Source organism: Peromyscus eremicus, chromosome 1 (genome assembly GCF_949786415.1).
Source record: "Peromyscus eremicus chromosome 1, PerEre_H2_v1, whole genome shotgun sequence".
NCBI classification, from domain to species: domain Eukaryota; kingdom Metazoa; phylum Chordata; class Mammalia; order Rodentia; family Cricetidae; genus Peromyscus; species Peromyscus eremicus.
The window spans coordinates 107,934,368-107,962,146 of NC_081416.1; the positions used below are offsets into that span (position 1 = coordinate 107,934,368).

The 27,779-nt window shown below is 41.5% G+C and overlaps 1 protein-coding gene and 1 long non-coding RNA gene across 7 annotated transcripts in view; one reads left to right on the forward strand and one right to left on the reverse strand.

The window, feature by feature from the left end:
* The window catches only part of Dlg2 (discs large MAGUK scaffold protein 2), an 857,262-nt gene that overhangs the window by 212,102 nt on the left and 617,381 nt on the right, over positions 1 to 27,779 (reverse strand). The gene's annotated exons all lie outside the window — the stretch shown is intronic.
* LOC131917557 (uncharacterized) overlaps positions 19,506 to 27,779 on the forward strand; it is a 110,003-nt gene continuing 101,729 nt past the window's right edge. The window contains exon 1 of the long non-coding RNA XR_009380691.1: positions 19,506 to 19,787. This is a non-coding gene — a long non-coding RNA (uncharacterized LOC131917557). The remainder of the gene's footprint in view (positions 19,788 to 27,779) is intronic.

Genomic DNA, 27,779 nt, shown 5'->3' on the forward strand with positions numbered 1-27,779 from the left:
GTTTGGTTCATTTTAATATAATTGTAATGTGCCGAACCTCGCAGAGTCTGCTGTCAATCATAAGTCGTTCTTTATAGTAAAATTATTCTGTGAGTGAACTTGGACCTATGTACAAGGTTTTGCTAAGTATGTACTTTTATGTGCCATCAGGGAGCAGGGTCTCTTCTAATGCTATTTGATAATACAAAGCATGGGTCTCTTCTAGTGCTAGTTGATAACACAAAGCACTAGTGTGGAAGGACTTGACTTGCACTGTTACTTGATGACTATAAACTCTGACTAAACAAATTCTCAGCCTCAGTCTCCATGTCCATATAATACGGATACTCATCACACTTGCAGTTCACATGGTTTTGAAAGAGTTTTTATGAGATGATGATATATTTCCTTAGTTCTTGGTAAATCTTTGGGACTTTTCTAAACTAAAACCCCCTTAGCACATCCTATGTTACCTTCCTGAGGTGTGGCTGCAAAGTCAGGGTCTCCAGTCAAGAGTTCAGAATCAGCCAGATGGAATCAAGTGACCTGAGACAACTAGAGAGTGGCTAAATGATACCTCTAAACATCAGCCACTCCTGTACTCAAGTACTATCTGTACTCAAGATAGTTAGGTCTTTGACTAGAGATAGTCAAAGGGATAGACAGGCTTCAAGCAGAGATGCAGTAGGAACAGGAAAAATAATTTTGAATACATTCAAGTATCAGAAACTCTGGGGACTGTGGCCAAGCTACAACTTTCTAAAGTTCACCACAAATCACTACTCCTGAGTGTCTGTCTAGAGCAGACACCTAAAGGATTGCAATAAAGACAGACATGGACAGAGAGATAGAAGCCCAAATATACCACAGAAACAGAGCAGTATCCAAAGAAACAAACAAACAAACAAACAAAATACAAGGCCCTCAGTTATGATCCAAGCAGGCCCTATAAGACTCAGAGGTGGCACTCAAAGAGAAGGTCTAAAAAGGAACCGCAGAGGAAACCTGAGTGTGTGTGTGTGTGTGTGTGTGTGTGTGTGTGTGTGTGTGTGTGTGTGTGTTTTTGCATGAATGCATGTGTGTACATGTTAGCTTTTATGTCTTTGACAAATGATCTCCAGGTTTTTGTAGCTCTCTGAATCAGAGTTAAAGGGTATAAAATATCTTACTTTCTCTCACTTATAAAAAGGAGAAATTTAACCTCACAGCCTGGTTTCATCTTCAAATTTGTGACAAGAAAACTATGGTACAGGGTTGGAGATGTTGCTCAGTGGTAGCATATGTGAACCCCTGGGTTTGACCCCTAGCAGCTCCACAAACAAGGAGAAAAGAAAGTCACCACACTGGATTACTGTGCATTTGTAAGGTAAGAGAGGCTTTCTCCATAGTGCCATAAAAGATCTCTAAGCCATATCATTAAATGAAAAACAGTACACAGAGTGCTCCTTTAATACAGATGGGCTAAAAATTATCTAACCACACACACACACACACACACACACACACACACACACACACACACACACACAATGTACTGCCTTTGTACAGGACATCTCAGGAATAGACTCCCCTAACCTAAAAAAAAAGTAGTTACCTACATGAAGTGAATGAGGAAAAAAAACCCTCAATCTTATAAAAACAAATATTTAATATTTTGGAATTAAATTGGGTTAATAGTTATGACTTATATCATGAAATTGTTTTGTTTTTGTTTGTGACATTGGGAATTGAATCAAGGGTCTCACACATGTTAGGCAAATGCTCTATCACTGACCTATATCCCCAGCCCTATAAAGTTGAGGGATAGATGGCATTATGTGTTTCAATAGCCTAGCATGTAGCTAGACACCTAGTAAATATTCAATACATATTTTTGGGAATTGTCTTTTTTATTACATAAAGGCCAAAGAGAGCTGAAGACAAGTTGCAAGAGGCTGGCTGCTGGGCTTACAACGAGGCTTAAGGAGCGAAAGCACTATGAGGACTTTCTGGTTTCCTCCTTAGTCACTCCACCAGAAATTCTCAGTGACCTTGGGAAAATGTGGAGCCAAAAATAAAAGTGGAGCCTTTTGCCCAGGAACCCAAGAACAAAGGAAAGAATGGTAACTCCAATACAGAACCTGGTCGAACCATGACTGCAAGAGCTAGAAATGATTTAAAAATGAGGATGCCTCAGAACAGAGTTAAAAAATGATGATGGAAGCCACTGAAATGTCCTTTTTGTCTACTGTGCATTTGCAGGGCCTTCTGTGCCTTTAAAATGTATTTTGATGGAGTAATTGAAAAATGTCACAATGGATTAAGAATTATGAAACAAAACAAAACAAAACCCCCAAATGAATAGAACCTCTTACAGTTACAGAATGGGCTATACTTTTTTTTTTTTTTTGCTTAAAAGATTTAATATTCAGATTTAAAAGTTAGGAAATTACAATGATTCCTGAGTATTTGGGTATTGTAATCTAAAAACTGCTTTTATATTCATGTTTTACCTAGCGTTATGGTAAGTAGCTGGTAAAGACTAATTCTTTCAGTTCTTTTAGGATTAAAACACATCTTTTTTTTTTTTAATCGCAGGAAGTACCATTAGGGGCATTTTACGGGGAATAGTACACAATGGATGTCTTGTCTTTGTCAGATCCATCTGCCTTTCAGTGGTCTATAAAGGAGCAGGCAGGAGGCTCTCTTGTTTCAGCTTAAAGAGCAGACAGGCCTGAGAGCAAAATCTGTCAATCATTAGTCAAGCAACTTTGGGTAAGTTATTTGATTTCGTTAAGCTTCAGTTTTCCCATTGGCAAAAGTCAGGATAAAGAGAATCCTGCCTGATAGCGATACTATAGAGATCAGAATGCGTCGACGATACCGACAATGCTTGGAACATAAGTAGACATTTAGTTAACGTTAGCTGCTATCTTTACTACCTCTCTTTCCACTTAGCCACTCAAGTGTCTTTAGAGAGCAATTATGTTAGACCAATCTTTGAATCAGACAGAGAAAACCAGGAAGAGTAAGACACAGTGTTTGTGCACAAAAGTCTTCTTGGCGTAAGATGGGGGATGAATCAAAAAAGGCAATACGGCATTGGTAATACTATAACAGAAGTCAGTGCAAGTACTCTGGGGCATAAAGGATATTGGCGAGGTGGTACAGGGTTTGTGGGCTGCTTGTGTTCAACAAAGGGCTTGGGATGTGTATTTTAAAGGCCTTTTTAGGAGAAAGCACCATATGGTCATGGACACAGGGAAAAACAGGCTCCCAGAAGAGGGGTGAACGCCTATACAGCTGGGTCTTAGCAGGTCAGTGAGCTAGCCTATAGGCAGGGCCAGAAGTCACATCACACAGAGCCAAGTATACAAGAAAGTTTCTGTAATTTGGTGTGTTTAACAAGTCAACTTGAAAATGAGAAGTTTATAGATAGTCAGTGTTGCTCTGCCACAGGAATGTCCTGAGGGTGGAAGGATTATTATTGTGGTAGAAGGATAGGTTACTTCCTTGGCAAGGAACGTAAGATAGCTCTGAAACAGCATCTTGTTTGATCTTGCCGGGAACTTAACCATCTTTGTAAACTCAGTGTTAACTCTCAAGTCAACACAGAATCTGTCAGTAACTAGCCCATCCTCATTAAAACAACAACCAAAACTATTTATTTTAAACATTCTAGTACAAAAAGGTTAGTACTGGATTAAAGCTTCTTTTTAAATAGAGTATGGTAAAATGGAGGTGATCCACACATGTACGTTGCAAATGTCTTCTATTTAATAAAGGTGAAAACTGGAAATTTTTTTTCCTTGTACATTTGTGAATTTCTAAGAGACATTAGTTTATCTTCTGGGGGTTGAGTCTATGGAACGACTAGTAGTATCTACTACAAAGAGTGGTATAATTCTTTAATTCTGGCCATTAGTGCAGGTGAAGGAGGTTATTTGGAGGGTAGCCTTAGAAGAGAGAGAGCTGAAGGAAGCTGGGCATGAACAAGGGCACAAAAGAAGCCAGGCCAGTCTGTACTGCTGTGAACAATGCACTTGCTGGGATTAGACTCAGAGAGAACTATAATTTTTCATAATTTTGAACCAAACGTGGAGAGCCTCTGATTTTGATTTAATAAGTACTCCCTCCTGCTCCCCACCCCCCGCCCCCCAACTGGATCACCCTCTTCTCCCCTTCCTTTCCTAGGTACATGTGAAAATTTCCTCAGGAGCCAGTACATCCTGCAGCAATCAAGGTCCACTAAAGCATTACCTTTTAGAAGTTTCAAGTTATTTCAGGTTTGTTGACCTGGGACAGAAAGAGACGCTAACAGATGAGGTTTGCTAAATTCAAGCATTAAAAGAATAAGTCATGGGAACACTCCTAGAAAGGTTGGTTGAAAGAAAGCAAATACGCGCTATTGGTAAGGAATGTTACTCCTTCCCAAAGGCACTATAAATAATAACAAAGTGCCACGCTTGCCCAGCAGGTGTAAATGCATTATCCTTTACACACATCAATGCTGTTCAAGTATCTCACAGACAAGCTTGAATTCTCATGTGGCCCTTAGAAAACTCCATGTCCTTGCTTTTTAACCTGGTATCTTTAACTGGTAAAAGTACATTAGCTTCTCAGACTACAGATGGGTTTATAACAAAGGCCACTTTCAATTGAATATAAAGGGAATCTGCTTGATCACATCACAGAAATCCTACAACCTGGTGAACAGGAATCAAAATGAGACTTTTGAACCTAAGCCCACAAATCGTGATGTTTAATGTCAAGAAATGGGATAGTGCACACGAGAATTTTAGTAACTCCTTTTAATATTCTAAGTAGTACTCCTTTTTTAATTCAACTATCTTGAAAACTTTGTTAGATAAGGGCTCTAAAAACTTGTATGAAGAGCCGGGCGGTGGTGGTACACGCCTTTAATCCCAGCACTCGGGAGGCAGAGCCAGGCGGATCTCTGTGAGTTCGAGGCCAGCCTGGGCTACCAAGTGAGTTCCAGGAAAAGGCGCAAAGCTACACAAAGAAACCCTGTCTCGAAAAACCAAAAAAAAAAAAAAAAACTTGTATGAATACCTCATGCCAATATAAACTAATGTGTACTATGGCAATGGTAAAAAGGAATAACCTAAATATGTAATCATGGAGAACTGAGTAAATCAATAACACCACATCTACTTTATGGAATCTAGGCCTCTTGACATTTCTCTTACACACACACACACACACACACACACACACACACACACACACACACGGGCATGAGGAAATGCTCATACCACATAGTTAAATAAAAAAGACTATAAACTACCATTTACAGCATGATTCAGATTTACAGGACATACAAAATAGGTGGGAAAGGTCAACTAAATCAACAAGGATTACTTTCTTGATCATTTCCTTCTTTGGTATTTTTGTTATTAAAAAATACAAATAATATATTATCTTATGAAAGCTGAACGGGCAACGGAGTCATAGAAAAGCACCATAAAACTTCTCATTAAAACCGATGTTTGTGCTGGTGGTGGAGTACACCTTTAATCCCAGTACTCAGGAGGCAGAGGCAGACAGACCTCTGTTAGTTCAAAGCCCAGCCTGGTCTACAGAGTGAGTACTGGACAGCCAGGACTGTGTAGCTTGTAAAACAAACAAACAAAATCGATGTTTGTAGCTGACTTGTGGCATGTGTTTGCAATCTCAGCATTCAAGGAGCTGAGGCAGGAGGATTGAGCATTTAAAACTAGCCCAGGGAACCTAGTGAGATTCTGCCTCCAAACAAACAAAACATTTGTAATATCATTTAAATGACATTCCCAAGTGTTTATTGTATAATAAGCTGAAGCAAACAAGAGAGGAAGCTGTACAGCTAATCTCCATACTTACTACCTGCACAAAAATGGGTCTGAAATAAAATCAGCTGAAAAGTCAAATCAGCAGAGACTTAAAGTGGCAGAAATTACTGACAACCTCTTCTCGTCTTATTTTTTATGTGTGTATTTTACAAAATGTTGCCAATAAACACTATAATCAGACATGGCAGTTATTTTAATTAGGCATGAAAAAAATCTAAATCTTTAAGTTGTTGAAATATTAAATCACACAGACTAAACTTCCAATCTTCTAAATCCAAATCTACTTTTCATGAAACTAAAATTTTTAATCATTTTTTGAGGATTTCATACATTAGTAGTGTATTTACATCATTCCCATCCCTTCTCTCTCCTCCAACTCCTCCCCAGCCCAGCTCCCTCTCAATTCTATGACCTCTTCTTCCTTAATCATTGTAAACACACACACACACACACACACACACACACACACCACACACCACACACCACACACCACACACCACACACCACATATACACCCCCTCCCACACACACACCCCACACACTTCTGAGTCTATTCAGTATTGCTCACATGCATATGTGTTTGGAGATGACGACCACTTGGGATTGATAAACTAGCAAGGGGCTATCCCTGGAGAAGACTGGTTCTCTTTTAGCAGTCATTAATGGTTTAAAGCTCTTTATTTAGGGGGTGGGGCCTTGTAAGATTTCTCACATCCACATTGGGTGTCAACCAGTAGTGTCATTGTGCAGGTCTTATTTAGGACACCATATTGTTAAGATTTCATGGGTGTAACTCCCTGTCCTCTATAGAAGACACTATCTCCTTTTTAATATGATGAAATCTGAAGGGGAAGGTCCTATGACAATTAAATAAGGTAGAATTCACAGTTCTTACTTATTCCCATTAGCTCATTTTTTTTTTTTTTAAACATGCAATTAAAGGATTTACAGGTCTTGCCTGGACTGAGTCTACCAGGTTGATCTTAGTCCTCTGAGGAGGCTTTGCCCTGGAGGAGGTGGGAATGGGGGGTAGGCTGGGGGGAAGGGGATGAGGGTGGGAGGGGGGAGAACAAGGGAATTTGTGGCTGATATGTAGAACTGAATTGTATTGTAAAATAAAATAAAATTAAATTAGAAAAAAGAAAAAGAAAAAAAAGATTTACAGGTCTTCTGACAATGAACTACTTGTAAAAAAAAAGACTCAAAAGTTTATGAAAACATAGGTATATTCTTGAAAAGATTACATCTTAATGGCTCAAAAGGCAAAGGAAGGCAGGTTTGCAGCCATTGTGGAAACATAGTTTTTAACAATTTTTAAAAACCGACAAATTTTTAGCTTACAATTTATTCAAAAATATTTAATCCTCTATTACATGTCAGGTGTTACTCTAGGCACCAAGGCTATAGAAGTTCTTGCACCTAGTGCTGGAGAGAGTGCGTTGCTCTCATTGGACATGTTGAAGACAGGGCTGGGTGAACACTTGGCAAAGATGTTACAAAAAGAATCCGGTGTGTGAGATGGCAATGATCTAGACCTATTTCTCAGCCTGCAAATCTCCAACTTCCCCTTCTTGCCACCCCTAACTCCACTTCCACCATCCTCTGGAGAGCAGAGCCTGATTGAAAGGTTGCAAGCAAGTTATTCAACTATTTGCATATGATAGGCCACTTTGAGCCTCAATGTCAAGCAAGCATGAAGAAGCATGATCAAGGAAGGAGAGGAAGACACAGCCTAAGATGTGTCATGAGCTGTATATTGCTGTGGGCAAATGGGACTCATTCCCTCTGGGACCTCTGAGGAGCATACATAATGCGATTCAGAATTTCCTATTCAAGGGATGAGGAGGAGAGCTACGATGCTTGTATCCTTCAGTCCCATCCCCTCCCTGCTAATTATAAGAGTTGCCACACAGGGAGGCGACTCCCTTGTACTTCCAGTTTGTGCATACCAAGGTGGTGAGTGGACTCTTGGGTAGAGAGGAGCTACAGGTGTGGCAGCTGCCACAAAGTGATATCTGGTTAGACCTACATGAAGCTGGTTGCTGTAGCAATGTCTTGAGTTAGTTTGGCAGAAAAATATGCTAGCTGAACATTAGGGATGACACCAAAGTTAAGATCCCTAAGCCACATGGAAGCACAGTAACTAATACACAGTGACAAATAGATGAAGAGTGTATACATATACATAACCCTCAAAGCTAACTAGTGACATAGATCATATTTTCACTTCAGCTTTAAATACAGTGAAATAGCCTTTTAGAATCTAGCAATATGCCTGAGGTTATCCAGAATAGCAGACAGAAGACTGGGATGAGGTTCTGGCTGCCAAGCCATTTGTATCCAAATGGCAAGTAGGAATCACTTAGTCTTAGGATTTCCTAGTTTTGCATCTGTTTTTGACCAGAGTATGAGTCTAGAAGACAGAAACTGCTGCATCCATCCAGTATCTAACTCTGTAGTATGTGGCAAGCCCAGTGCTTTTGTGACTAGTTGAATATCTTGCTTCATAGGATGAGGGATCCACTCCAAGTGGACTATTGGTTCCGGACAGCAAGAAAAATCATCATCTAATTATATTTATATCTGAGCACCCGACATGTGGTTCAATCAATCTTTGTTCTCCCTAATAGAATGGAAGTTTCCAGAAGGCAGAGAATATTGGAAAAAATGTTGGCTTTATATCAGGAGGCCTCGTCTATTTGTTATATATTGTTGAACAAATTACATACTAATTTTTCAATCAGAGACTGTTGTGAAGATTATAAATAATGTCAAAACATTCATTATTAGATTTGGCTCATAGGAAACATGATAAACACCAGCTATTATTTCATTATTGGAAACTCTATGGTCTTAGTAGTTACACTGTGTTCAAAGCTAGACAAAACCGCCTTTGGTATACCCACTGTGGCACTGGAAAACCTATGATACACAAACTACCTAATGAAAAGATTGTACCTGGAACCTAGCTGATGGTCAATAATTATCTATGGATATTAAATGAATCAGTAAGCCACATTTGCTTTAGATAGGCATCAGTAGCCTGCATGCTGAGAACCAATGAATACATTATAAATCTCTCATTATACATCTGATAGGGAAAGAATACCAGTGAGGAAATGAAGAAATGGCTATGTACTATGAAAGGTAGGTGTGAGTACTCCCCTCTTCCCTCACCAAAAAAAAAAAAAGAAAGAAAGAAAGAATGGAAGGAAGGAGGGAGGGAGGAAGAAAGGAAGGAAGGAAGGAAGGAAGGAAGAAAGAAAGAAAGAAAGAAAAAGAAAGAAAGACCAGATCTCTGGAGCTCATTTTCAATATAATCTGATCACAAATTTCTTGTACTACTTGGCCTTATGCATCACCAAATTAAATATCTCTTGTAGGGGGAGGGGCTGAAGAAATGGCACAATGGCTAAAAGCGCACACTGCTCTTGCAGAGGATCCATATTTGATTCATAGAACTCCTATTGGGTGGCTCTCAATCGCTGTTTATTTCAGCTTCAGAGGATCTAAGACTTTTGGTTTTCTCAAACACATGCACATACTCACAGAGATAAACACATACACACGATTAAAAACCAAAAAAAAAAAAAAAACCAAAAAAAAAACCAAAAACACAAAAAAGCCGGGCAGGGTGGCGCACACCTTTAATCCCAGCACTCAGGAGACAGAGCCAGGGGATCTCTGTGAGTTCAAGACCAGCCTGGGCTACAGAGTGAGTTCCAGGAAAGGCACAAAGCTACACAGAGAAACCCTGTCTTGAAAAACCAAAAAAAAAAAAAAAAAAGTTTAGAAACCTAGGGTCATTAATCCCAGCATTTGGGAGGAAGAGTTCAAGGCCAGCCTGATCTACATTGGGAGTTCTAGGACAGCCAGGGCTATACAGAGAAACCCTGTCTTGAAAAACCATTAAAAAAAAAGCTGTAAGTTCACTAAATTTCTTAGCTGCTTCTTTGCAGTGGCTACACAGGGACTCTAGGAGACATTTTTTCTAGGCACAGGTTCATGGGCTACCTGCTGGTGAGGCACTAGTGCAAATATCCCTTGTCTTTGATGATCTAAAGTTGCTGGATTTAAAAGGTCTTCTGTTCTTACCGTAGAAATACGTATTTCCTCAAGGCATTTACTTTGTTAGTATTACTACAATCTAACCTTAAAATGTGAAGATTTAAAGATCTATTTTAGAACCATGATTTGATAGGGTAACAAACTAGGGAAACTGAGTGACTGAAGGTCAGTGTCCCAGGCTATTTGAGAGGAATGGACATCCTTTGGAAGTACCGTGGAATCATCTACAGCTCTGCCGTGTGCTAGCTGAATAAGCCTGGACTTTCAATTGTGGTCTGTTTTTCCTGGTGTATAACAGGAGGCTGTTAATGCCCATTTCTCTGACCTCCACCTAATGGTTTATTGGGAAAACAGCCAAATGCTTGGCATGTGGTATATACTCAATTCTATTGCTTTCCTTTCCTTCATATCCATTCACTTACTGTCTTGCTCACCATCCTAATATAACATAGGTCATGCAATTTTTTATCAATAAATAATCTTCCTGAAAGAAAAAGGAGTTTCAAATCAGAGTGTCTAGTGCCAAATTTTACATAAAAAAATAGGTTTTTAACAAGATGGCTCATTAAGCGCCAAACCACATTGTAAAGTTCAGCTCAACCATAGCTAGTGTTTTCTGGCCAGTTAATTGGGCATACTTTTAAATCCCACTGGCTAAAAGATGAAGATCAGTGTTTCATTGGGCATCATTAAAATTATTACCCTGGTGTTAGACTTCCCATGATGCTTAGTGACTAGAGGTAAGTTGGGAGTTTAATTTAGCTTCCAGAGCATCGGTAGGTTTTGTTCTCAGTAGAGAACAGTCAGTTATGTAATTGTCTTGGCTTCTGCTTCAAAAGGTGAACCCTGACTCTTCAATTAACTACTGATACTCAGGTCTTCAGGAGCTGTGCCTAGATTAGCTTTCCCACAAATCACTTGGAATGCAAAGATGATACCTAACTTCCCTAGACATTTGTCAAGAGAGAGAAGGTTCTAAGCTGAGCAGGCAGGCACTGAAAAGACAGTCTAAAAATCAGGCTAGCTTTTCCCACCAAGGGTTTTCTACCTCTGCCCCTTTGCTGTCTATGGTGGCATGAAGATTTCCCCCATATTCTCAGGTATCTAAATACTTGGTCCCCAGTTGTGACACTATTTCAGTAGATTTAGAAGGTATGGGCCTTGCTGGAGGAAGAATATTACTGGGTATGGGTTTGAGGGTTTTTTTTTCTTAGTGCACTCTCTTTGCTTGTTTATGGTTTGAGATTTGAGCTCTCAGCTGCTGAAGCAGCTGCCATGTTTGCCTGGGGCCACGTTCCCTAGTCATGATGGTGATGGGCTCTTAACCTTCTGTACCGGAAGTCCAAAATAAACTGTCCCTTCTACATATTGCCTTGGTTAAAGTGTTTCATCACAGTCATAGAAAAGTAACAGAGTCACTGCCCTTACTATCCTAGACTGTCCTGCTCCCCTTTTGAAGCCCTGTTTGGTGTTTTGAACATTTGCAAGGAAGTGTTAAAGTGGAAAATATCACAGGATGAAAATGGGGCTCATAAAAGCAGATGAGAGAAGTTACTATGTCATGAACAGTTTGACACAGGCACAATTAGTAGTGACACAAATCTGAGAGCGTGCAGTCATTTTATATCAACACAATCCAAAAATAAAACAGAAAACAAAAATAAAACCCCAACAGAGCAAACAAACCAAAATAAACCCAAATATATAGTACTTAACACAGCCTATCTCTTAGCTATTTTTTTTTTTTTTAGTTTTTCAAGACAGGGTTTCTCTGTGTAGCTTTGCATCTTTCCTGGAACTCACTCTGTAGACCAGGCTGGCCTCAAACTCACAAAGATCCGTCTGGCTCTGCCTCCCAAGTGCTGGGATTAAAGGCATGCGCCACCACCGCCCGGCTGGCTATTATCTTCTTTTGATGAATATAAAAGTTGATATTTAGATTGAGCCTCATGACTTCCTTACATCCCATGAGCTTGCTTGGCTGTAATATCACAGCCTTAAGAGTCACCCACTCCTCCGATTCTTTCTTAGACTGTGCACCCCAAATTCTGTATGAAATTCAAAATTAACTATATAGACATTCTTTCTTGCCTTGTGCACACGTGGAGAACCAGACCAAAAATATGGCAGCTCACCAGCTCTGGGGTGGTGGCTTGGATGGAAAGTACTTGCAGTGCAAGTATGAGGGCCTTGGTTTGGGTCCCCAAGAACTCATTTAAAAAGGAAAAAGAAAGCTGGGTGTGGTAGCACAGACTGTAATTACAGCACTGGAAAGGCTGGGAAGGCAGAAACTGAAGGATCCCGGGAACTCATGAGCCAACCAGCCCAAATTGGTGAGTTCCAGGCCAACGAGAGGCCAAGTCTCAAAGAATAGGGTGGACAGTACCTGAGGATTAACAACCAAGTTTGTCCTCTGGCTCACGCACACACACACATACACACACACACACACACACACACACACACACACACATTCATATACACACACAAAAACAGTATGACAACGTCCAGGCAATCACCCTTAAGCCTTTGTGCGAGCCAGGGCCTGTGGATGCTATCTACGACCGCTCTGGTCAGTAGAGGCACCACACTGCTGATGCTTAGATGACTATCCTCCCAGGTTTCTCCTTCGGATGCCTCTGTGGCCTCATTTACTGCAGAATGAGGTCTTCCCAGGTAACCGGATGACGTCTGTGTGCAACTTGTCATTGTGAGTCATTTGACTGTCATCATGCAGCAGGCATTGTGGTACAGATCAAGCTCACCCTGTGGGAGTCCTGCAAGTTTCCTGGTGTATTTTCTATTTATTCTGAAGTGATTGTACTTGACACCTAGGGCTGACTAATACCTGTGTATGACCAAGATAAGTACCCAGATTCTACCTTTTAGAATTTTGAACAAAGTTACAGGCAGATAAACATAATCGTTGTTAAGATGAAGGCCATCCTGCAAAAACCACATCTAGACTAGTCAGAAGGCAGACTAAGAGAAGAGCCTTGTGTTTCCAGAGTGTTTCCAGGAAGCTTTGCTTTGTGTGCAAACAGCTACCATGCCAGGAGCATCTTAGGAACATCAAAGCTCAAGCTCTTCCCAGAGCTACAGGGGACTCCCCCATGTGAGATGCTCCAGCATACAACATATACATTCTTACTTCCCCAGGGGAGTCCTTGCCCTGGAGGAGATGGGAATGGGGGTTGGGTTGGGGGAAGGGGGGGCGGCAGGAGGAGGGAGGACAGGGGAATCTGTGACTGATATGTAAAATTAAATTCAATTATAAAATAAAAAAAACATTAAAAAAAAGAGTTGCATTTAGCTAGCTCTCTGTCGATGCTCTTGGTCATGGTGTCATGGTTGGCATTATGGTCACAGCAGTCATGGAGAACTTAACAAGATTCTGTGACCCAGAACTGCTGGGTTCATATACTTGTCCCTAAGGTATTTGTCACTGGGTGTTACCTAGACAGAAAGAATTGGAAAAATTCCACTGCCTTTCAGAATCAGAGTATGCTGTTAAAAGGGAATTGAGTCCCAAGGAACATGTAATTGGAAGAGTGTGGCTCTGTCACAGAATGTTCACATTTAAAAATTTAAGGGAAAAGTAAAAATATGTTTATTAAAAATAATTTTGTTCATTAAATATTTGAATGGGAACTGAATTAACATATAAAAGGGAAATATAACTGAATATAATTGATTACCATACTATTTATAAAATGTTTTCATGTTTTTCCACATTAATTTTAAAATAAAAAAAAACACATATAAATCCTGATCTCTCTTCTTATAGACAAGGACATTGGTGCAGGAGAGCTCTTTGGTCTCATCCTCACGGAACAAGTCGAATCTAGTTGTTTCATTATTGCGTGTGCGAGGTTCTCCTGGAAAGCACACTGTCCCCCAGTGGAGAAGCACAGAAAGCCAATTTAAGTTGAAGTAGTCAGAAAAAGCAGAGATAAAAACAGAGCTTAGAAGAATGGGAAAGGGATGCAAATGAGTCAGACTTCCAGAGGCGTGGAAGGACCATCTAGAGAAAAATACTTGGGAATAGGCATGAAAAAAAATTTTGGAGAAGGAAGAAGAAAATACTGAAATGCAACATTCACATCCTCACATAATAGTAGCTACAAGAGAGAGTGAGCAAAGGGAAGTGAGAAAGCAGATGGTGGAAGGCTCTACGGAGCTGGGCCAGAGCATCGGGCTATTCGGCAACTCAAAGACTGGCATAAGGAGTATATTTTCAGAATTCAGATATCCCAGTTTTATTCATTAAGTTTTAGCAGTGATTTTAAAATACACTAGGAAATAAAAAAGAGAACCAACAACAGAGAGTTTCGAAAACTCTACTGTGCTGGTGCTTGTACCTTCTATAATTCCACACCTGTCTCACAACTGCTGCCTGTGTCTCAGAGACCCTGACATCACTGTTTTCTGATTCGAGGAAAGAGCATATGCCAGCACTCAGGAAAGTGCAAAGGTGAAGGGAAGCTTAGCTCGGGACATGTGTATCTTTCAGGCAGGCGCTTGGTGGATGGTTCATCTTCTGAATACCAAAAGTGGCTGAGGTGGGTTTGAAAATACTTTTAATTCAACAGCACACTAATGGGATCTATTTTTCTAAGGGTTGCATACTCAAAGCAATTTGCTCCTAAGCATTTTGTTAACAAAACAAATAGTTGTTTAAGTATCAGAAACACAAAACAGCTACGAATTTAGGAGTCCCTTGAAAAGAACCACTTAATACACTGTTGAAAACCACAGTTCTAACTCTTGCCCTCTGCAACTGAGTTTGAACACTGAAATTTCTCACAAATTTTTGGTGTTTGGGCAAGCAATTCTCAAATCCACCAGGTATTAATTATCTCATAGGCAACAATATCTCCTACACGTATGTCCAACTGAATATTTACTGCATGTGGGTGATGCTTTGACTAAATCACCTCATTACTGAGATTGCCTCCATCAACAGAACCTAAAAGTACAAGCCACTCTCATATAGTTAGAAAAAGGTCCTTTCAAACTCAAAGAGCTGGGAATTGCCACCTTGTGTTACTGCACAATGCAGAGGACAATGAAGAAAGCCAGATGATGCTTACACCTACCTCCCTTAGCCAATGATGCTCATGCCTTGTCTTTTTAATGACCGCCTTCCCTCCGATCTGCTCATGAGAATAACATATTTTTTTTTTTCCTAATGGTAAAACTGATCCTTTCTTGCTTAAACCCATTTAACTGGTCTTATTGCCTTCACACTGAACATAAAACTCCAACATAAAATCCTTCTGTTCTCTGGGTCCCCCATGACAACCAGGTTCCCCAAGACACTTGTGGGAGCTCCAGCCTGTGGAATTAATTACTCTCACTTTACAGCTAATGCTGAGACAGGACACTGACCTACTTTCTGACCAGTGTTCCTTCTGCCTGCTCTTCAGGGCTGAGTTCTTGGTCCTTCACATCTCAGCCAGGACACTTCTCTCTGGGAGTCTTCTGTGATCATCTTTTCAAGGTTAGGTAAGGATTTCCTTCCTAGCAGCTGAGAGGGTTGTGTTATATTGAAAATGCTGTATTGCAATGCCTCTTAGCCAGAGTCTATGCAGCGTGTATGCCTGGCACACAATGTCACAGGTGCTCACCGAAGATTTGCCTAACACTCCATGAGGGTCTCAGCTCTAAAACCTGGGGACATGGGGTCCTGTTTTCCTTTTTGTCTTAAGTCTTTACGGAAGAAAAGTACATACCAACAAATTCACAGTCAAATCTCCAAGCACAGAGACAAGAGAAGGAAGAAAACAGAATTGTGGGAACTGACTGCAAGACACGAGACATCCTGGCAACAAGTCCCGGGGTCCTTAATCAGGTTTCTTCCCCTTATGTCCTGGCTTTCCCTACCTACCCTGTGAAATTAATACCAGCTACTGAGCTTTTTGGTTTTATACGTCCCTTGGTAAGTTTTGTAAAGAATTGGTGACAAATTAATCCACATCTGAGTGGCCTTTGCTTTAGATTTATAGATGGATCTCTACATTCCTGCATTCCATATTCATGGATTCAACTAAACTTGTATTGAAAATATCAGGGAAAGTAAAACTGTATTAAATGAATACAGAGATTTTTCTGTGTTATTTCCTAAAGAGAATTTCATACACTATTTGCATAGTATTTATACTGTATTAGGTATTAGTATGTAATCTGGAGATGATTTAGAAGTCTGTGAAAGGGGCTGGAGTGATGCCTCAGCAGTTAAGATCCCTTACTGCTCTTGTAGAGGACCTGGGTTTAGCTCCCAGCACCCACATGACAGCTCATAGCCATCTGTCTACCCAGTTGCAGGAAATCCAATTCCTCTTCTGACTTTTACAGGCTCCTGCACACACATGGTACCCCTACATAAACTCAGGCCACATATTTGCATGAAATTAAACAAATAAAATTTTTTAAAAAGTATATAAGAAAATATTGTGGCAGTTCCTAAAAGACAAAACAAAACTCTGTGTGTGTGTGTGTGTGTGTGTGTGTGTGTGTGTGTGTGTGTACTGTGTATGCAAAAGAAAGGAGATATCAAAAAGATACCTGTGTCTTTTTTTAAACAGCACTATTAATAAGGGCAAAGATGTAAAAGTTAATCTAGCTGTTTATCAACACATGAATGAATTAAAAAAAAAAAGATACATACAAAGGAATATTCGGCCACAAAGAAGAATCTTGCCAATTGCTGCAAAAACTGGAGGGCAGTATGTTGAACAAAATAAGCCACACACAGAAAGCAAGTACCACATGTTCTCTCATATGTGAAAGCTAAAAATGTCAGCCCAGATATAGAACAGTGATTACTAACAGTTGTGAGAGCTAAGGGAGAAGCTGACTATCAGGAGGCTGAACTTCATCAGTGCACGCTGTTTACACACATATAATATTTTTCAAAAAAATAATAAAAAATAAAGTGTATTCCAGGATAGGCATAAGCTACATGAAAATGCTATGCTATTTCTAAAAGTGACCTGAGCATCTGCAGAGATGGGTATCTGTGTGAATATGAGGTGGGGGTGGGGGGATCATCTGTGGCTCTCAAGAGGTGCTTTGTGTTAACGTGAGCATCAGTCATACAATACCTATGCTTGAGCATGTATAAGCTGCTGTCAATCCTTTCTAACTGATCTTTAAAATGGGCCCCAAAATATTTGGCTATACCCATTTTTCTGTGAACACTGAGCAGCCAGAGATGACTTCCTTTTGAGCACATAGCAAAGCATTTGGGAAAACATCTGCTTTCTTTTTCTAGTCGCACTTCTTTCCTGTCAGCCCACTGCACAGACTTCTCTCACACCATCTTTAACGCTGTATGTTTGTGTACAAGTCTTTCCTTTTCTCCTGGAGTTTACGCCTCTTGTAAGCAGAGCCTATGTCTCACTTTTCTTTCTCTCCCTAATTTAGGACCCAGTATTTGTAGGCATACAAAAAGCACCACTGAAATATCTGCAAGTTGCATGGCTACTCCGCCCACCATGTCCTTAGGTCTACTGTCAGGGAAACATCCTGGTCGTGTTATTTACTGGAGAGAAATCTCAGCACCAAAGGAAGATTAAGAATTTTCTAGTAGCCATCCTCTCTCCCTTCTTGCTTCCGTTAAGTCTAGGCTCCCCTTCAGCATCAGTGACTCACAGCTCCTATCTTTTCAAGGAAGTGCATAGGAGTTCTCAATCTTAGGAAGTCCTAGATTTCCTCCTTGAGGCTACAGAGGAACACAATTTACACATAGCTGGTCCCAACAATGACAACACCAGAGTGACTTGAGTAAATGCAATGCTCTGCCATTTACATATAAATAATCTTCAAGTCTAGATGAATCAAGTTTTGTCTTTAGTGGAAAGTCAAATTAAATGTTTTTTTGTTATCTTTTTTTTGTTTTTGTTTTTTTTGTTTTCTAGACAGGGTTTCTCTGTGTGTATCCCTGGCTGTCAGGCTGGCCTCGAACTCACAGAGATCTGCCTGCTTCTGCCTCCCAAGTGCTGGGATTAAAGGCATGCGCCATCACCACCCAGCTAAATGTATTTTTCAAATGAACATGCTCTCTTAGATATCAGTGTGATGCAAAATGGTCTGGGGATGAATGGGTTACTTACTGCACATCCTACAAAAGGCAGCAGCAGGTTTTGTAGGGGCTTAGTCACAGGGTTCCATAGTAACACTCCGGGAATGAGTAGAGAGGGAAAAGTGAAAATAAAAACAAAATCAACTGTTCAATTAGAGCAGATGGAGAAAAAACACTGCATAAGCTAATTGATTATAGCTATCGTGACAGCTGATTACAGTGTCTGCCTGCAAAATCACCGGGGGAGAACCACAAAAACCCTGCTGGCACTGTTTGGCTGCCTTCATGAAATATCCTTCAAATGGATGATGTCATATAATTTGGCTCATTCTGGTAACAGAGTGAACCCATTGATGTGGCAATATAGAGGTAGGTCTGTTCTGCTGAACACAGAAAGCTAGACAGCTTTATTACTGCCTGTGGTTTGGGGTATCCTAGGTTAGCCTGGCATGATGTCATAGGACTGTAACAGCAGAGCCTTTGGGATATATTTGATTTTTGTACCTGAATAACTTTATAGTTAGTGACATTACTATGCCTACTGACCCCAAGTGAAAAGGAATCATTATGTCTGGGTGTTTCTTTGGGTGTGAATATGAGTTTGACCTCAAGCCCTCTCCCCCACTGCCTCTGGTACACACTCTGCTCAAGGGGATAAGACAAATGCATCACAAAGCTTTGGGAGGACAGAGAGAGCATAAACAGAAAATCACAATGCAGCAAGTTAAACCCTGAGAGCACCCTGGGGACAGGGCTGGAAAGGACAACTCACTCTGAACAACTTGGGGTAGAAAAGCTTGGCAAAGAAGCCTTAGACCTGGACATCTAAAGCCATCAGGACTTTGTCAGACACACAGAACACTCAGCTCAGGAGCTGGTGAAAATTCAGTTCCCAATAGAGAACTGTATTACAATTCACGGCAGGAGGCTCTTTCAGTGCCTGGGACTGGAGGAAGTGTGTGTGGATGGGGAAACAATGTGCTAAGAAGGATCCATGTTCTGGAAACATGCTCTGTGGCTGGGTGGGCCACAGTGATTCCCTTCTTATTTTAGCCAGGTGACTGATGACAGAGAGTGCATTGTGAGCAGGTGAGGGAGGTGAAATCTGGAAGTCCATTTTGGCAGCTGTGATAAAAAGTTGAGTCAAGATAAGCATGGCTACCATCAGAGAGGGTAGCACTGAGGGAATCAGAGCTGGGCAGAGCTGTGCACACCTTCAATCCCAGCACTCTGGAGGCAGAGGCAGGTGGATCTCTGTGAGCTTGAAGCCAGCTACTAAGGTTCCCTGCTGGGACAGGAAGAGCTGGATGAATGTTGCAGGGCTGGGAAAAGCAACCCAGCATAGGCAATGCAAGCCTAAGGCACAGGGAGGCAAAGTATTCCATGTGCTTTCTCTGCAAACCAGGAGAAGCATGGAAACATAAGCCAGGTGCTTCAGTCAAGTTTGTAGAATTTTCTAAGAACTTGGAGAGGTGAAAGAGAGAAAGAAAGAAAGAAAGAAAGAAGGAAAGAAAGAAAGGAAGGAAGGAAGGAAGGAAGGAAGGAAGGAAGGAAGAGAAAAATGAAAAAAAAAAACCTTAAACTTAAAAAGACATGACAAACGTGGATGACAGTACTTATCATGAAAGCCTGACAACCTGAGTGTAATCCCATGATCCCAGGAATCTCCCAAAAAATTCAAATGTGGTGGGCCACAACTGCAATCCCAGCATGCCTATGGTGAGGTGGAAGGTGGAGACAGGAGAATGGTTCTAAAGCTCCCAGGCCACCTCCCCTGGAGTACACAGCACAGCAGCAAGAGAGACCCTGTCTCAACAAGGTGGAAGGTAAGAACTGACTCCTGAAAGATGTTCTATGACCTCTCCATGCAAACCATCCCACACGTGCACCCACTCCCCCACACAAACACACATAAAATGAACCTTTAGAAAACCCTATATCACCCCTGAAAAGAAATGAAGTTGCTCTAGGATCCCAAGGTGCTCAACTTCCTCCTCTGTCCTGAGCATTGTCCCCAAGCAGGAGGCCATCCCCGGCTGCCAGCTGTGAAGGACTGGAGAGATACATGCTCACATCACTGCGGGCGTCAGGCAGCCTGATGAACAGAAGTCTCTTAGGCTGAAGGGAGAGCAGAAAAAGGATAGGCTGCACTCAGAGTGGATGGGTGGGTGGGATGTCCCAAACAAGGGAGAAGGGGAGGCTACAAAGAAGAAGATGAGAAGATGAAGGGCGTGAGGAAGAGGCTCTGGGTTCCAGCAGCTTGGTTGTTTTGTTTTGCTTTCTTCTTTTATCGGCCATTAACCTCTGTATACAACTCACTCCTTTTAAACCAAAGTGTTGAGATGTAAAGCTGTGTAAGGTTTGTTTTGAAAATACACAAGATGCTTGATTTTTTTTTTTTTGGAATAGTCAATATATTGTCAACTACATTATTAGATAACCTTGTCTGGGTGATATTTTCAACAGCCACTAACTTTGCATGCTATAGAGCAGGTGCTGTAAGTTGGCATGTACAGTTGAAGCAGGTTCTTGTTGGTGCACAGCGTACGTTAGCTTTCTATGGGGATGGTAGCTGTTTCCTCTTCTGTGTCTCTGCTGTGCCTTATAGGAGTATTTGTTTTATTTTCTGAATACCATTCTGTAATTTGGAAAGGAAAAAGTTGCAACTGTTTTTGTTGACGCCATGAATGCTTCTAACACAAATTGTATTAAGTAAACAAGATTGACATCTGCCTGCACGTTATCTTTTCTGTTGTGGAATAGAATATTTATTTAACTAGGTAAAGATGTGTTGTATTTGTTTGTGTTGCAGAATAATTAACGATGCAAAGATGTGTTGTATTTGTTTGTGTTGCAGAATAATTGTTTAATTACGTAAAGATGTGTTGCTTTTGTTTATGCTGCATTTGTTTAACTATGTAAAAATGTATTGCCGTTTTACCTTGCCTGCCTAAGGCACCTGATGGCCAATAACTAGGCAGAGGAGAGATGGGTGGGGCTGACAGGCAGAGAGAAAAAAGGGGAGCCAGCCAGGGACCAGCCAGCCAGACACAGAGGAAGCAAGAAAGCAGGATGAACAGTACATAGATGAGATAAATGAGCCTCAGAGCAGCACACAGATTAATAGAAATGGGTTGATTTAAGTTAAAAAAAAAAAAAAAGCTGGCAAAGAAACAAGCCTAAGCTAAGGCTGAGCATTCATAATTAATAAGTCTCTGTGGCATGATTTGGGGGCTGTCGTTCCAAGAAAGCCATGTACACTTTTCTGCTTACCAGGCTCTCAGGCTGTACCAGGCAATACTTTACCTACTGCTGCTGCCATCTTTATCTTGGTTGAACCTCCTAAAAGCCCTGGGAGAGAATCACTGCAGGCTGTAATGTTTTGGAGCCTCTTACACTCAGCAAACACTATGTTAAATAATAGGAAAGCTCACAGAGCTAGGAAGGCACAGACCCTAGCCTGAACCCATGTCTAAAAAACCAGCTCCTAGTCACTCTACAGCAGCTGCATCCTTGCCTCCCAATTCATAGCCCAGCCTGAAATGAAAGCTCTCCAAACTCAGAGACTACTCTGAAAGTCAGGATCCTCTTTGCATCCATTCATTAGCCATCTAAAGCGTTGGGTTCTTTTGTTGTTTATGTTGTTTTGAAACAAGGTCTCATGTAGCCGAGGCTGGCCTCAAACTCATGATGTAGTCAAGGGTGACCTGAGGATTGGGACTTCAGTCATGTACTATCACCATGCCTGATTTATGTGATTCTGAGATTGAACCCAGCATATGATAGGCTATCCTATCTATCACCTGAGCTACAACTCCAGTTAATCTCTACTATTGTTATTAATGTTGTTCCTGGGTTTGAGGATGAGAAAAGGAAGGCCAGGGAAGGTTGTCTCCTTGGAGACCTTCTTATTCTAAGTTCTGAGACTGGAATGCTGATTTCCCCTCAAGAAGGTAGCATTCAAGCAGCCTCTTCTGCCAGTGCCATATACCCCACTCCTAGCGAAGGAAACTGGTCCAAACTGGCTGCATGCTGGAGCACCTCTGTGTGAGGTCACTCTGATGAAATGCTTTTAGATGTGGAGAGCTGAGCACTGAACAAGGGTCAGCTAAGATAAGGAAGACAGCAGCTGGGCCTGGGCCTTCAGCATATGAAACAGGAGTCTTTAGAGTTCAATCAATGACTTGTTCCAAGCTGGACTTCAAAAGAGATGCTTTTATCAAGTATTCCAGAGGCCTCATCAAGGCAGAAAGCCAGGGAGACAACAGTGGGCTAAGCTACAAGGCCCAGGGCCTGTAAAACTCAGATTAATGTGTGCAAACGTCACCCACTCTTAGCTACTCATTGCTTAACATTTGCAGACACCTTTAAGTTTGCAAGCCTCCAATATGAATGGATTTCCCAAGTCAGGGTTTAATACCAGTTCCCCACACAATACTATTCAAACTTCAGCTACAAAAGTACATTACCTGTGAGTGACTACATAAAGCAAAACCTTCATCCTAATGCTTTGGGCCATCAATTACTACCTAAAACCACATGTGTATCATGATTACTGACTTATCAGCCAATTGCTCCCAGGTTATTGGTTACCAAGCACCCATTTGTGGTGGTATTTTGTTCCCCAAAATATTGTGCACGCTAATAAACTTATCTGGGGTCAGAGAACAGAACAGCCGCTAGATACAGAGGCTAGAAAATGGTGGCACACACGCCTTTAATCCTAGCACTCCAGAGGCAGAAATCCATGTGGATCTCTGTGAGTTCAAGGACACATTGGAAACAGCCAGGCATGGTGACACACACCTTTAATCCCAGGCAGTGATGGCAGAAAGCAGAAAGGTATATAAGGCATGAAGACCAGAAACTAGAAGCATTTGGCTGGTTAAGCTTTCAGGCTTTTGAGAAGCAGTTCAGCTGAGATTCATTCTGGATGAGGACTCAGAGGTTTCCAGTCTGAGGAAACAGGATCAGCTGAGGAACTGGCAAGGCGAGGTAGCTGTGTCTTGTTCTGCTTCTCTGATCTTCTAGCATTCACCCCAATACCTGGCTCTGGGTTTGATTTTATTAATAAGACCATTTAAGATTCCTGCTACACCCATTATTTGGTTCATACAAAGAAAATCACATATGTTTTCTTTGTCTCCAAAATGACATTAAAAAAAAAAAAAACTATTTCAAAGAGAGATTGTACTAAACAAGACAAAAAGTTACACTGTGTGCGTGTGAAATTCATACAAGACAATGAATTGCTGGAGATACAGCTGATCTTTGGAATGCTGACAGTGCATTGTTGAAGACATGGAAGATCATGGAAATGTTGACAAGGTTGCCTTTTGAGAAGGTCCACCAATACATCTGGAGGAACGCAGTCAACACAAACTTAGGAGCATGAGTGAGGAGTGAGATTGGGAGGGGAGGGGTGTGGGTATCCTTAAGGAAATGGCATCACTTCGGATTAAAGGACCTGCTACAGATGAGTTGTAATATTGAGAATATAAAGACAGAAAGGTTGCACACTGACCCAGATTTTGAAAACAGTGCGACAGGTCACTAAAGCATTTGAAAGGAATTTGCTTGGTATCAGGTTATGTGGCCAACCTGGAGAGGGAAGTCCTACTCACACTATCCTGTTCAAAGGCTGAACCACTTTAATGTGTCATATTCCTACTATTTTAAACAATATATTATACAAACACCAATTTTACTTCCCCCTTGTACCCTATATATTTAAAACAAACAACAGCTTTTGATAATTTAAAAAAAAGCAAGCAAGCAAACAAACAAACTTGAAACAATCATAGTTTTGCCAATGAAAATTACAATGCTGCTTCCATGGTCATAAGCCCCACTCCTTTTAAGCATCAAGTATGAGAAGACATAGTCCCTGCCCCCATGGTGGTCTATCAGGTAATGCTGAACACCTGTGGTTAACTGTGCTTCCTTACAAAGAGTGCTTGGCTTAGGGCATCTATCTACTTTCAAGGGGCTGTGGGAAGTGATTTGTTAAGAGCTGGTGTAGAGAGAAGAAAAGCCATACTGTAAGAGACAAGCTCCCCAAGTCTGAGGAAAATCCTCTCTCCCGCCCAGCAAGTCTGCTCTCTCACCCCAGGGGCAGGGTGAGGAGAGACTCAGGGCTGGTTCAAAAACAGGTTGCCAGCTGCTCAGCTGTTATGCCAGATGCAAATTAACTACCATCAGAATGCAGAGACACAGGTTAAGGCTCCTTCTTTAAAAAAAAAATACAGAAACTAGACATGCTAACAAATGCTACTCTCAGCCAGCCTGTGTGAACTGAGTGCTTGGATGCAAATCTCCAAGACTCCAAAGCTATGGAAATTGCTGGGGCTGTGAGGCAACAAAATTGTACACGGAGTACATGAAATACACATCAAGCTTTATGAACAGGTGGTCATTTTAAGTCCAACACATGCATTATAAGCATCTTGTATATCATTTCTCCATCATAAAGAACTTTGACTTTTTGTTTATGCCCTTTCCAAAGAAAATGTGGGGTGATAGACTGGAATGTGGATACCCCTAGAAACACAGCTGTTAAGAGGAAGACACTCCCTTCCATCCTTCCATTTAAAAATTAAATGAGGTAAGTTTATCCCAGAGAGGCCAGACGCTCAGCCCCACAGTTGGACTCATGTAGCAGTAACAACAGCAAAAATAAAATAAAATAAAATAAAATAAAAATGTATTGAGTTTTACTCTGCAGTAGGCACAATCCTAAGGGTTTTACACAGGAGGCTCCTTTTGATTCCCACAAATCTATGAAACGCGTTATCATTTCATAGCTGTGGATGGCTGAACAAGGTTGGTTTCCAAAAGGAACTCTGGGACTCAGGTATAATGACCTTAGAGGGCATTCTCAACTACTAAGCAAGCTAGGATTGTTAATCATTTGCTGTCTGCAGACACTTAAATGTATACTCCTAAATAAGTAACCGTGCTTTTTGGAGGAGTATCTTAGAATCTAACTTTGCACACACAACTACAATCTTTAAACGACCACATAAAATAGATAATATTATCGCCATTTTATAGATAACAAAACTGAAGGCAGTGGAGTACAGCTATTTCTCAAAGTTGCATTAGCTGGTGAGTGGTAAAAGATTCAGCATTCAAATCTATCTGGTTCTTTTAGACAAGTAAGTCTGCCTTCCTGCAAGACAACTAGCTTGTCCCGTAAGCAGGATCTGATTCCACTTTAAAGATGAATGCAGCAAACAGTTGCTCTGAAGTCAACGTGAACCCAGGCATTTCTGGAACCCATTTAAATCTGCTGCAAGAATTCCACATTCCTAAACGCCACAAGTCTCCCTCCCATCCCCCAACACACACACACACACACACACACACACACACACACACACACACACACACACACACACACAGCCTGTTCACACAGAGAAAGACTTACTGTGAAGAAGCCGCTGATGAAGCAATCTCACCCACGGTCGTTTGTGGGGCTGTTGTGTTGAGATGGAGGAGGAGAAACTTCAGTGACTGTAGCTTTCTCAGAACACAGACGGCAACAGACAGGATCACAGAGCAGCGGCCGCAGATGCCTGCAAGCACCAAGTGCTGAGAAATGGCAAGGGCCGCTGTTCTGGGAAGGCAAGGAGGGGGTACTGCCGTGCTCTTTGCATCTCAGTGGTAGTCATTCCCTCACCGGATCTGTCAGGGGCAATATGTCTAAGAAAAGCAGCTCGGATCTCTCACCCGAGTGCCTTAGACAGTTTCCAGAGCGTTTCAGCGTGGCAGGCGGCTGATCCCACAGGCAGCTGGGTGGCGAGTCCCCGGAGGTGCAGCTCCGCGGTGGCGGGGCGTGAAACTCCACCTGGCCGGCACACACCTGACACTCGGTGCTGGCCAAAACCTCTTAGGAGTGAAGCAGGTGGGGTCAGCCTCCCGATCCCGCCACCGAACTAGTTTGAGGTGTGTTGCAACACCAAAGGACCAGTTCCAGACATGGAATCGCTTCTCCTTTTGCTAAAAAGAGCGCTTAAGTGAGAAACGAATCACTTTCCAGGTGTGCAGGCTCCGCTCACCTCCTCTCCCCACCCCCACTCCTTTCCCCACCTCTTCTCAGAAGGGAAAAATCCTTCCCTTTGAAAGGGAGGAGGGGAGGCAGCCAGCGAGAAGAGCCCACAGAGGGGATCCAGGACAATGTTTATCCCCCAGTCCCAGCCCACCTCCCAGGAAACTGTTTTTGAAGTGTGGGGAGCTGGCCTTTTTTATAGTGGAGATGACTGATAGTAAACAACTTATTCATGGGCTAGTGTTAATTCTTCATCTGGCTGGCGGGAACCTGCAGGCTCCCTAAACCAGGAAATGCCTGCTCGCGTCAGCTTGATGAGAGCGGAGCTCGCATAGAGGAGGATGAGGCAGAGGAAGTCACTCATTTCACCTGTTTTGTGGGGGAAACCAAGTCACCAAACTGAAAGACCCCATCCACCTGAGATTTAATCCACTCTCTTCATTCAGTTTGAAGTAGGCAACCGAATGCCAGTTCAAGATCCCGTAGTTGCAAACTTTTCTCCGTATTTGTTGTCGTTCCTTCCCCAAAGCATTTTTCAAAGCCTTCCTTGTTTTGATTGTACAGTTGATGAATTTTCTGAAGTCAAGGCTAGTCATGTGCTGGTTGGCTGAGGGTATAATAAGTGGAGCCAGACGTGCTCATTATCCCTCCACCGCTAACCTCCCCCCCACCACAGACACACACACACACACACACACACACACACACACACACACACGATTGATCACTGGTACAATCCAGCTGAATGTGGCACTGTTTTCCTGCCCTCTGTGTTGCTACTCAAATCAGATGTTGTGGTTACCATAGTAACCACCTACCTGTTCTCCCTCTTCTATTTATAAAACTTAAAGTGCACTGGGTCTATGATTTAAAAAAAAAATGAAACTCAAACAGCTCACCAAACTTGCCAGATGAAGGAAGTAGTTTCATGTAATTATTTCATCTAAAAAAATGATAAATGTGTTTTGTTCATCAGAAACAATCAGAAAAGCAGAACTGAGGATTAGAATCTGTTCAGTGTTTAGGAACTAACTAACTAAATAAATAAATAGACAAATAAATAATTCCAATGGGTTCTCAGGGATAAAAATAGGGTTATTATTAGTTTTTAACTGATCTTAACCAAATGGCTGTCTTGATGGGACCCATGGCTCTAGAAGTCTCCGGCTTTAGCTAGGGCGAGCAAACTAATCTAAGTTTTATGTTATGTGGGGTTGTACTCTTTTGTATAAGTTTCTATTATCACACAAAAAAGTATTTGGAATGAAAACAATTTAAAAAAAAACAAAAAAAACAAAGTTTTTTTCTTTTGAAAAACTTTCACTTTTCAGAGTCACACATTTATATAATGTGTTTTAGCTATTTCCATATCATGACCCCTCACCTCTCATTCCCTTTTCTCTCCCACTGGGACCTCTCTTCCCAACAACCCCCACCCCCACCCCGCACCCGCTTTCATAACTTCTTTTGGTCTTGACTGAGCATGGGCTGGAGGTCATCTACTGCAGCAAGAACAGCCACTTTTTGGAGGCTCTTTTTTCTGGTGTTCATTTTGGACTCTTTGTCCAAACTACAGTGGCTGTAGACGTACGGCCTTATAGCTAGATCTTTATTCTATTCCAGTGATTAATATGTCTGTTGTACCAGTACCACACTGTTTTTATCATTATGGTCCTGTAGTATATAGAACTTGGAATTAGGTATTATGATTCCTCCAGAGGTATTCTTTCTTATTGTTCACAATTGTTTTGCTTACTAGAGAAGTCTT